At 37.2% G+C, this 12,329-nt stretch overlaps 1 non-coding gene across 1 annotated transcript; it reads left to right on the forward strand.

Annotated features, from left to right (window-relative positions):
* The first annotated feature begins 12,026 nt into the window (after nucleotides 1-12,026).
* On the forward strand, nucleotides 12,027-12,133 carry LOC128293564 (small nucleolar RNA R71). Its single transcript, XR_008283745.1, has one exon. It is a non-coding gene; the product is annotated as a small nucleolar RNA R71 (small nucleolar RNA).
* Nucleotides 12,134-12,329: the final 196 nt, after the last annotated feature.

Here is a 12,329-nt window from a genome sequence, read left to right on the forward strand (position 1 = left end):
ACTGAACAAACTGTTGTATCATTTGAATTGTGTTAGGTTCCAGTTCAAAATTATTTGTAGCAATAGCAGGTCTAATTATACTCGATTCAATTCTTGTTAAAGTTGGTTTAGCATAATCATACATAGTGCGAGGAGCAGGAATCTAATTTATTGGATTGGCAGCAATCACAGGAGGCATCAGGTTTTCTCAATTTTCAGCCATCTCCTCGGTTGTGGTTTGAATATTGTTCTCTTGCTCTTCCTCTGTGTATCTTAAGCTTTGCCTTATTTCTCATTGGATTCTGCGAGCTATGCGTTAGATCTCACCGTCAAAAAGTACTGGTCCTGGCAGGTTTCTTCTAGTCATAAACTATAAGAACTTGCCAGAAGAAGGGAAAAGAGAAATTAGTAATAAAAATTAGAATAAAATTTAAATTGCAATAAAAGTAAATGGCTAAAGTAATAAAAATCAAGTGTTCCTAATATCTTAGTTCCCCAGAAACGGTGCCAAAAACTTGATACGTGATTTTCGTGACAGGTTTTAAATATTTATAATTAATCGTTCTTGAAACTAACTATTATCACTATAAAAGGCAAGTGTACCTATCGAACAATAGTATAGCTTTAGCAAGACCGGATTGTCGAACCCCAAAGAACTAAAAGTATTAGTAATTACTTTTTTTTATTATCTCGCCTAAAAATAAAAAGGGTTGCTTATCTAACTAATTAACTAAACTAAGAAATCACAGACAGGAAATTGGGGAAAATACTTTTTAGAAAATTCGATTGATTAAGACAATACCCAAGGAAAAATCCAGCTAGATTTTACCTGTTATTTGACTCTGAATCATACGATTTATTCATTTAACTTAATCCGTAAAAATCGTTAAGTTATATTATTATCTCTCTCGAGACTAACAACGTCGAACCTTAGGTTGAATAATTGAAATCTCTTTCTAATTAGCACCCTAGAATTGCATTAACTTGATCTATGGATTCCCTTATTAGGTTTCACCCTAATCAGGCAAAATCTTATCACCCTATCTCTAGGCGTGTAATCAACTCCGCTTAATTATGACAAATTTATTCTTAGACAAGGACTTTTGCTTCTCTGAATAAGTGCATTAACTTGAATCAATATCCTGAAATACCGAAACAAAAATTAAAACACATAATTAAGAACAAGTTAAATAATTATCATATAATTCAGATAATAATAACAAGATATGTCTTAAGTTTCATTCCCCTTAGGTATTTAGGGGGTGTAGTTCATAACTATAAAAGAAAACATCTCAGAAGAATAACGAATACAAAAAATAAAGAAAACCCAAAAACTCTTGAAGGGAAATTGAGAGAAGATCTTTAGTCTTGATGATGAATCTGGCTTCTGAGATGGATCAATAAGCTTTCTTCGAGTAATTCCTTACTTTCTAATTTGTGTCTCCCCTTTTCTCCTCTTCTAGGGTCTATTTATAGAAACGAATGCCTAAAAACCCTCAAAAGTGCCCTTTTCCGACTTGGACTCTTCTTAGGCTCGACAGGGACATGCCCGTGTGTGATTGCTTCAGGCCGTGGTCAAAGCTATTAAATCAACATGGGCGTGTGGTCTACTTATGTGAGTCATGCTTCGATCCTGCCAAAGTGACACAGCCGTGTGGTCTGCCCATGTGAAGAAGTCCAGGCCATGTTGATTTCGTACGTTGGCCCATTTTCTACGTTTTTTGCCTGTTTCTCGCTCTTTTTATTCTTTTATGCTTTGCTGAGTATAAAACATGAAATTAAGGCATTAGGAGTACCTAATTCACCAAATATAATGAGAAATCATCCACAAATTATGCTAAGCGTGGGATAAAATATGTATAAACTACGGTTTATCAATTAGTAATTACTATCTTTTTATTATCTAGCCTAAGAATTAAAGTGTGTTTTTAAACTAAAACTAATTATCCAATTAACTAAGATTACGAAAAAGATGAAAGTTTGGAAAATACTTTAGGAAAAATCGATAGAGAAGGCAATACCCAAGGAAGAATCCACTTAGACTTCACTTATTACTTCTGAATTAGACAATTTATTCACTTAACTTAATTCGTAGAAATCCCTAATTTATGTTCATATCTCTCTCGAGACTGAGATCAACTGACTCTAGGTTGATTAATTGAAATCTCTTTCTAATTAAAACCCTTTTTGTCGCATTAACTCGATATATGGATTCCCCTATTATATTTGACTCTAATCCGGCAGATTTATATTGTCCTATCTCTAGAATTGCATTCAACTCCGCTTAATTATGAATGATTTACTCTTAAAGAGGAACTTTTTCTCCACTGAATAAGCACATCAAAAACTGAATTAATACCCTGGAATATTAAAACAAGAATTTAGAACTCACAATTAAGAATAAGTCTTTATCATATAATTCATAGTAATAAGATTCGTCATAGGTTTCATCTCCCTTAGGTATTTAGGGAGTTTAGTTCGTACTAATGGAAAACATCTCAAAGAATGGAAAACAACAAAACATAAAGAAAACCCCAAAGGACTTCTAGGAATTTGGATGAAAATCTTCAGTCTTGATGTAGATCCTTGCTTCCGAGATGATTCTGATGGCTGTCCTTAGGTATTTTCTACTTCCAACTCTGTGTGTCCCTTTGATCCTCTTCTAGGGTCTTTATATAGACTTTTGAATGCGCAAATTAGTCCAAAATAAGCCTTTTCTGAGTAGAACTAGACTTGGGCTCGACAGGGACACGGCTGTGTGCCATGCCCGTGTGAAAATGCTCAGGCCGTGTGCAATTTTGACTTGGATTAATATCAACAAGGAAGGACACACGGGCATGTGGTCTACCCGTGTGTCACACACGGGCGTATAGATCAACTGTGTGTAAGTGCCTAGGCCGTGTGAAACACTGATTTTGGCCCAAATTTGTTTGTTTTTGGCTCGTTTCCCGCTCTTTTTGTTATCCTAAGCTTTCCTGGGTATAAAACATGAATTTAAAGGATTAGGAGCATTAATTCAATAAAACAAAGGATAAATCATCCATAAATATGCCAAGCATGGGGTAAAAATTTGTATATATTATGGTTTATCAGAAGCTAAATGCTGAATTACAAGAAAATGCCAGAATTTGAACTATCTAAAGCAAATGATGTGAGCTTTTTCTCAATATAACAACTTTAACTTATCCAAGCTCTTTAGAACAATATGTAACTAAATGAATAAATATACGATTTTTTTTAAGAACAAGAACAAATGATGGAAACTACATCATAAGGATAAATTCAGTAACTAGAATGAATGAACATAATTAGGTAACTAATTACATTAAATCTTGACAAAAAGAGAGTCAAATAAAAAAAAGAAGAATTCTTTAACGAACCAAAAAGGGTTAAGTTGTGGGTTAATATTAAGGTGAAAATCAAGAAATAAAAGTCAAGGCCCAAAGAGGTTCACTAGGGGTCAATTATGTGGCTAGGCTTTTTATGGGGTAAATGGGTTAAAACTTAAGTGTCTTTATCATTTTAGTATACCAAATCAAATGTGTGGTCTTGACATGTATAATCAATGCAAGTTCTAGAATAAAAAATCAATGTTGACACACTAATAACCAATAAAATCAATGAGCAAGAAAGTTATATGCTCTAAAAGGCTTAAAATCTCACAAAAATTATGGGTATTTGATGTCAATCCTGTAAATTCAAAACTTCAAGATAATACTTCAATTCAGAGAAACAACCTAGCAATTTTACTTTTCACAATTCAACTTATCATGTTTGATCCTCTAGTGTCTTAAATTTTAAACAATCAATGCACAATTACCTATGATTTAATTCAAAACATATCAATAAAATTCATTAGTCAATCAAGATTCATTCTAATAGTAATATGATAAAATTATTTGAGAACAAGATAAAAATTTAGGGGTTTTTTGATAATCACATAAATAACCTCCCAACACTTACGATGTACATTGTCCTCAATGTACAAGATAAATAATAGCAATATAAGCATAATATCAGAAGAGAGGGAGAGAAGCAAAACTGCCCTGAATTTTTGGATGTAATCCTTGAAAGAGTAGAAACGGGTTTAGAGGCATTTGAAAGTGATGTGTAGATAGAGGTGAAAGTGGTGGTAGAGGTTGGGTTCCACAATCACAGTATTCAGCAAAGAGGTTATCGTGGTGACCAAGGTGTCGTGGTGGCTATGGTCATGGTCGAGCAGGACATGGCAGTCATCGAGGAGTGTTTGTTTATTCCTGAGTAGCTCCCATCGACTGAACCTTTTAAAACTGCGATGCCATCAGTAATGTTTAAGGGATTTATATTTATAGGGTTGTTATAGTTAGTAATAATAAAATAGCTAGATAAAATAAAATTCAAATTAAACTAATAAAAGTCTTGGAAGAAAATGATAAATAAAGTCCAAAAGAAATGCAAAAATTAAAATAAAAATAATTTAAAAATTAAATAGACTTAAAAGTCCTCGTCGACAGCTGGATCCTGATGTGGTGGTGCTAGAGGCGATATGTGAAAATGTTGGCAGATTTGTTGTAAAGTCAACTCGATGCTGTCGAATTGCTGAGTGCAATATTGCTCAAAGCGATAAAGGTGGTCTGAAACTTCAGACAATAAAGCAGCCGCATTAACTGGCCGGTGTCTCGGTGGTGGCTGAGAAGGTGGCTCATCCTGAACTGGAGGGATATTATCAGGAATATGCTTGTCGTCATACTCATCAGCGGCTCGTGCAAGTAAATACTGAGGAGGGTCGAACCTATGCCAACGTTCAATCATTCGCATATGGAGCATACTTTGGATACCCTGTGGGGACATCTGGGCAATGAGAGTGAGTGATGAAGATTGTGCTACCGTATTCAAGAGCCTAAAATAGCACGCTAGACGAGTCACATATGGGTCGGTACTAATGACTCTTTTTCGATGTCATTTTGTCGGATGGCGAATAACAAGGGCGACGAAGTATGCGAGATCAAAGATGTGCCCTTTCCTTATACTCTACAGGAAGTGTGCGTCGTGAGTGTTGACGATGCCAGTGCTCTCTCGCCTCCCTGTTAATGTGTGTGCTAAAAGGGCATGGAGATAGCGCAGAGCTAAAGGTAGCGCAGATGCCTTTGAACGACTTGGATCATAAATACATGTAGCAGGTTGGAAGTCATTCCTACACATAGAAGGTGAACAATGGATGTGATGGTGGAGGTTGGTGAAGATGTCAGCGTCCATGAACTCGTCCGTACAGAGTCCCAAGGTAACTTCAAATTCGGGGACACTCAACTGACGTACTAGACTGCCAAGGTAGAATTGAGCTGTTCCTAGGTCGTCATTCTTCGCCATTACCGTCTATAACTGGAAAGTCGAGCCTAGTCCATGGTAAATTCTAGATATGTCGACTCGATGATGTTAAAGAACCGGTCTCATAGAGCGGTGGCTAGGAAGGCCTGAACCGAGTCAACTAGGTAGACTTTCTCTAGTGCGGCCCAATCGATGCAACGGCCCACACCAAGAGGTCAGGCACGTAGAATCTGAAATAGTTCTTCTTGGTTTCCTGGTGGGAATTAAAAGAATGGGTGTCGTATCTCGGTGGTATGACCCGAGGAGGATGCTGCTCTTTTTTGCTTTTTAGAGGATGGGACGACAACTTTTTTCCCATGAGTATTTGTCATGGTGTACCTGAAAAAGATAGAACAGTGATATTACTAAATTTGGAATACCAATCAACTACATCGTGGGATAGGAAATGTGGATAGGAGTAAATGTGTGAGAAAATAAATACTAATAAGAAAAATGATCAATGTGTAAAATCGAGTCCTATATGTGCTACTACCTAAGTCATCAGTATACTAATTAAATTAGCCATAATAAAGGATTAGTAACTGGACTAAACTAAACTAAAAATTCAAAGCACCTAATAATGAGTAAGGATGATCCTATAAGCGGCATGGTAGAATAAAACATGGCAATGAATCCCAAACTAATAAAATTAATAAGAATAATTGGCTAAACTAAATAAGAATCACATAATCAAGTGAAAATAAATGTAAATAAATAAAGGATGAATAAAAGAGAGATAAAATTAAAATAAAATAAAGAACAAAAGAAAATAAAAGTAAAAGAAATCAAAGAAAAGAAAAGGATGATATAAAGTGTAACCGATGAGAATCGGTGGGGGAAAGAAGTGGCGCGACAGAGGAAGGGTGCAGCGTCGGTATGCAGCGGTGGTTAGACGGCAGAGAAAAAAGAGAAAGTGGAGGGGAGGAGAAAAGGAAGAGAGGAGGAAAGGGAAAGAAAAGGGGAGAGAAAGAAAGAAAAGAAAAGAGAAAAAGAAGATAAAAGAAAGAAAAATGGAGAAGAAAAGGGTTGGTTGTTTGGGGAAGAAGGTGAATAGTGAATGAAATAAAAAAAAATTAGGATTAGGGGGGATTAAAAGAGGGGTCATAGTTGTGTAAGCCCCATTTTAGGCCCTACGGTCGTGGCCCACGACCGTGTGGTACACTCTCAGCCCTTGTTTTTCGTGTTTTTATAGTTAAGTTTGCACACGAACTATTGGACACGCTCGTGTGCCTGGGCCGTGTGGTGTGCACAACCGCATCGCACGACCGTGTGCATGTTTATTCACTTCTCCCACGCCTGTGTTGGATTCTCCACGCCCGTGTTTATGGTTTATGCTTATGGGTTGATGTTTTAAGTCAATATCGCACATGGCCTACGGACACGCCTGTGTGGCCTATACAGCTGTATCGCACGGCCATGTGGTGCTCCCTTCATTTCTCCCACGCCCTTGTGAGGTCCAACACGCCCGTGTTAGTCAATCAGTATTGCACACTACTTAAAAGCACAATCGTGGCATAAGCCCATGCTCTATTCTAACGTCATTGAACGTTTTGATCTTTGGGCAAGTTTGCGTACGATCTCAAGCACACCCATGTTGAAGGCCGTATGTCTCCCACGACCGCCTCGAATGACTGTGTGGATTTATCGTAGGCCATGTCTCTACTGATATTTTTGGAAATTAAGGTGCAGTTTTACCACGGTCAGGGACACGCCCGTGTCTCGTAACTGTGTGGCTCATACGGCCGTGTCACACGGCCGTGGCTATTTATCGCAGCCCGTGTTTCATCCTGTCTTGCGAAAAATATTTGTCCTGTTTTAGCACGGCAATGTCCATGCCCATATCTCCTACCTGTGGGGGTCCCACAGCCTCAAGCACGGCCATGTGTAAGGCTGTGTGTGCCAAGTATACACGCAATTAGATTTTAAAACAAAAAGGAAAAATGGACTAAGTTATTTAGTAGGGTTAGTGCTCAAGTTGCCTCCCGAGAAGTGCTTATTTAGAGTATAAGCTTAACTCTACCTTGTGGGTATATTCAGGGAAGTTCGTGGATGAGTAGCTCCTCTCTATCATCTTTAAAATTCTCTCCGTTATAAAATTTGAGACGATGTCCATTTACCTTGAAAGTGCCTTGTGATGGGTAACTTATCTCTATTGTGCCATATGGAAAGATAGTTTGGACTACGAAAGGACCAGACCATCATGATTTAAGCCTCCTAGGAAACAATTTGAGCGTTGAGTTATATAACAGGATAAGATATCCAACTTCAAATTGCTTGCGTTGTCTTAAACGAGGGCCGTGGTGACTCTTCATTGCTTCCTTGTATAGGCGTGAGTTCTCATATGCATTGGTTCGCCACTCATCTAACTCGTTCAACTGCATCAACCTGTTTTCACCTGCAAGTTTGGGATCAAAGTTTAGAAATTTTATAGCCCAGAATGCCTTGTGTTCTAGCTCAAATGGTAGATGATAACTTTTTCCATAAACAAGTTTGTAAGGTGATATTCCTATGGGGGTCTTAAAAGCAGTTCTATAAGCCTATAAAGCATCACCTACTTTCATCGCCCAATCTTTCCTGTTTGATTCTACTGTCTTTTCTAGGATACGTTTAAGCTTTCGGTTTGCTACTTCGACTTGTCCACTAGTTTGAGGATGGTAAGGGGTAGCTGTTCTGTGGTGAACTCCTTATTTCTTAAGGGTCTTATCGAATTGGGCGCTACAAAAATGAGTATCCCTATCACTGATAATTTCTCTAGGTGTTCCAAATCGAGAGAAGAGTTTCTTAAGGAATCATACTACCACTCTAGCATCATTAGTAGGTAAAGCTTGGGCTTCCACCCATTTGGACATATATCAATGGCTACTAAGATGTATTTATTCCCAAATGAACTAGGGAATGGACCCATGAAGTTGATACCCCAAACGTCAAATATTTCACATGAAAGCATATATGTTTGAGGTATTTTATCACGTTTGGAGATATTACCTGTCCGTTGGCATTTGTCACAGGAAGTAACATACCTATTGGTGTTTTTGAATAGCTTAGGCCAATAAAAACCTGATTCAAGCGTTTTATATGGGGTTTTAGTTCCACTGTAATGTCCTCCAATCAATCCTGAGTGAGAATGTTCCAAGATCTTCAATGCTTCTAACCCTGTAACGCATCTCCTAATGACTTGATATGCACATATATGGAAAAGAAAAGGGTCTTCCCAAAAGTAGTTTTTCACATCAATAAAGAATCGCTTTTTTTGCTAATGTGTCAACCCTTTGGGGATAACGTTAGCGGCTAAAAAATTTGCAATGTCTATAAACCAAGGTACCTCAGAATTAGATATAGCAAAAAATTGTTCTTCAGGGAACGAATCATTTATTTCAACTTCATCTAGCTCTTTGGCACTTGAATTTTCAAGCCTGGAAAGATGATCAGTCGCGAGATTTTTAGCTCCTTTCTTATCCTGAATCTCCAAGTCAAATTCCTGTAATAACAGAATCAATTGAACAGGTCGAGGTTTTGCATCAGTCTTAATTAAAAGGTAGCGAAGAGTAGAATGGTCAGTATAAACGATAACTCTAGACAATATTAGATATGGCCTAAATTTATCGAATGCAAAAACCACAGCTAGCAGCTCTTTCTCTGTGGTGGTGTAGTTTTCTTGTGCGGTTGTCAAAGTTTTGTTAGCATAATAGATAGGTTGAAATGCTTGTCTCTTCACTGTCCCAAAACTACACCTACTGCAAAATCACTCGCATCGCACATTAGTTCGAAAGGCAAATCCCAATCAGGTGTGATTATTATTGGAGCATTAATCAATTTATCCTTTAAAGTATTAAATGCTTCTAAACATTCCTGATCGAAATTAAAGAGCACATCTTTTTCTAGTAATTTAGTCAAAGACTTAGCTATTTTAGAAAAGTCTTTAATAAATCTTCTATAAAACCCAGCATGTCTTAAAAAGCTTCTAATAGCCTTAACCGAACTAGGGGGAGGTAGTTTTTCAATGGTTTCAATTTTAGATTTATCAACTTCAATCCCTTTATTAGAAATTTTATGTCCTAACATAATACCTTCTTGAACCATAAAGTGACAATTTTCCCAATTAAGCACAAGGTTCGTTTCCTCACATCTTATTAAAACTCATTTTAAAATTTTAAGGCAAAGATGGAAAGAGTTACCGAATACCGAGAAATCATTCATAAATACCTCTATGATGTCTTCTACGAGTTCATCAAAAATGGCCACCATGCAGTGCTGAAAAGTAGCAGGAGCATTACATAATCCAAAAGTCATTCTACGATAAGAAAACGTACCGTATGGACATATAAATGTCATCTTTTCTTGATCTTCAGGAACTATTGGGGTTTGAAAATAAACAGAGAGTCCGTCTAACAAGCAGTAGCACATGTGGCCTGATAATCTTTCTAACATTTGGTCAATGAATGGCAGGGGGAAGTGATCTTTTCTCGTGGCATCATTTAGCTTCCTATAGTCAATGCAAACTCTCCAACCTGTGACTATCCTTGTTGGGATTAATTCATTCTTCTCATTGGCTACAACAGTCATACCTCCTTTCTTAAGAACAACTTGTACTGGACTTACCCAATAACTGTTAGAAATAGGATAACTAATTTCAGTATCTAGGAGTTTAATTACCTCAGCTTTAACAACTTCTTTCATGTTGGGGTTCAATCGTCTTTGAGCTTGCACACATGGCTTATATTCATCTTCCATTAAAATTTTGTGGGTGCAAAAAGAAGGACTGATCCCTTTAATGTCAGAAATTTTCTAAGCTATGGCCCTTTTATACTCTCTTAATACTTGGAGTAATTCCTCTTTCTCCTTGGGTTGCAAGTTAGAAGCAATAATCACTAGTAATGTAGAATTATTTCCAAGGAATACGTATTCCAAGTGATTTTGCAATTGTTTAAGTTCCAGTTTGGGAGGTTCTTCAATAGAGGGTTTTTACTTAAGTTCATCGTTTTCCTTAATACCTTTATATTCTGCTTGTCTTGGGAAAGGTTCATTGGAATTTAGTTTAGCTTTTATCTTACCTATCTCAGAATCATCATCATCTACCTCCTCTCCTTGGGCAAGATACAGTTCCAACGTGTCCTTATGTACGATTTCCTGAAAAGAATCTTGAGTAGCATGATCAATAGAGTCAACAAAATAACATAAGTCATCCTGTTCCTTAGAAAATCTCATGACATCATAAATTTTAAAAATAATCTCTTTGTCACCTACTCTAAGCACAAGTTTACCATCACCTACATCAATAATGACCCTAGTAGTGGCTAAAAATAGACGACCTAAGATTAAAGGCACTTCAACATCTTCATCTATGTCAAGCCCAACGAAATCAATAGGGAATATAAATTTATCTACTTTTACAAGTACGTCCTCTATAATACCCCTAAGATATTTAACAGATCTATCAGCTAGTTGAATACTCATCATAGTGAGTTTAGGTTCCCCAAGACTTAGTTGTTTAAACATTTTATCTGGCATCAAATTAATGCTAGCGCCTAAATCAGCTAGTGCCTTTTCAACAGTCAAACTACCAATTAAGTAGGGAATAGTAAAACTTCCTGGATCTTTTAGTTTGGTTGGTAGTTTATTTTGGAGTATGGTCGAGCACTCTTCGTTAAGTTCCACTGTAGTTAAGTTATCAAACTTCCTTTTATTTGTTAGAAGCTCCTATAAAAATTTTGCATATGTAGACATCTGCGATATAGTTTCAACAAAAGGTAAGTTAATATGCAGTTTTTTAAAAAGTTCAAGAAATTTACCGAATTGTGCATCCATGCGATCTTTCTTCATTTGCTAGATATGGGATTGGTGGTTTATATTCTTTTGGCATTAGATTGTCATTGTTTTCAGGTTTGACCTCTTCTCTTTCGTTTCTGTCAGCTTCTTGTGGTGGCTTCTTTTCAGATTCAGCTAACACTTTCCTACTCCTTAGTGTAACTGCTTTCACATGCTCTTTTGGATTGGGTTCGGTGTTACTACGTAGACTTCTTGGTGGTCTCTCTGAAATCATCTTAGCCAGCTGTCCAATTTGATTCTCTAGCCCTTGGATCGATGCTTGCTGATTTTTAGGTGCAGTTTTAGCGTTCTGAAAATAGGTTTCCACTACTGAGATAAATTTTGTCATCATCTCCTCAAGGTTCAGCTTTTTCTCTTGCTAGTGAGGTTGTTGTTGGAAGCCTGGAGGGGGTGGTGGTCTCTGATTCCCTTGGTCTCCCTATGAGAAATTCGGGTGGTTCCTCCAACTTGCATTGTAAGTGTTACTATAAGGATTATTTTGAGGTCGAGGATTATTACCCATATAATTCATTTGCTCGTTCTCCATGTTGTGGTCATAGGGTGGGTATTCTGAATTGCTCGTTCCACCTCCACTTGCATCGCACTGCATTACTGGATGAACCTGTGAAAAACCATGTAAACCATCAATTTTTCTATTCAAAAGTTCTGCCTAATTACAAAGCATAGTAACCGAATCGACGTTAAACACACTGACCACTTTTGTCGTTTTTGTCCTCATAAATTGCCACTGATAATTATTCAGTGACATTTCTTCTATAAACTCATAAGCCTCTTCAGGTGTCTTATTATTAATAGTTCCACCAACAGCTACGTCAATCATCTGTCTAGTCGATGGATTCAGTCCGTGGTGAAAAGTTTGAACATGTAGCCAAAATGGTAACCCATGGTGAGGGTACCTTCTCAATAGATCCTTGTACCTCTCCCATGCATCATAGAGTGTTTCTAAATCCATCTGCACAAAAGAAGAAATATCATTCCTTAGTTTAGCTATTTTATCTGGCGAAAAATATTTAAACACAAATTTCTCGATCTTTTGTTCCCAAGTGGTGATTGACCCTCGTCGTAACGAGTTCAACCACTGTTTAGCCTTATTCCTCAATGAAAAAAGAAAAAACCAAAAGCAAACGGCATCGTCAGAAACGTCTTTGATTTTAAAAGTGTCGTAGAGTTCCAGAAAATTT

The sequence above is a fragment of the Gossypium arboreum genome, chromosome 5 (genome assembly GCF_025698485.1).
Source record: "Gossypium arboreum isolate Shixiya-1 chromosome 5, ASM2569848v2, whole genome shotgun sequence".
Taxonomy (NCBI): domain Eukaryota; kingdom Viridiplantae; phylum Streptophyta; class Magnoliopsida; order Malvales; family Malvaceae; genus Gossypium; species Gossypium arboreum.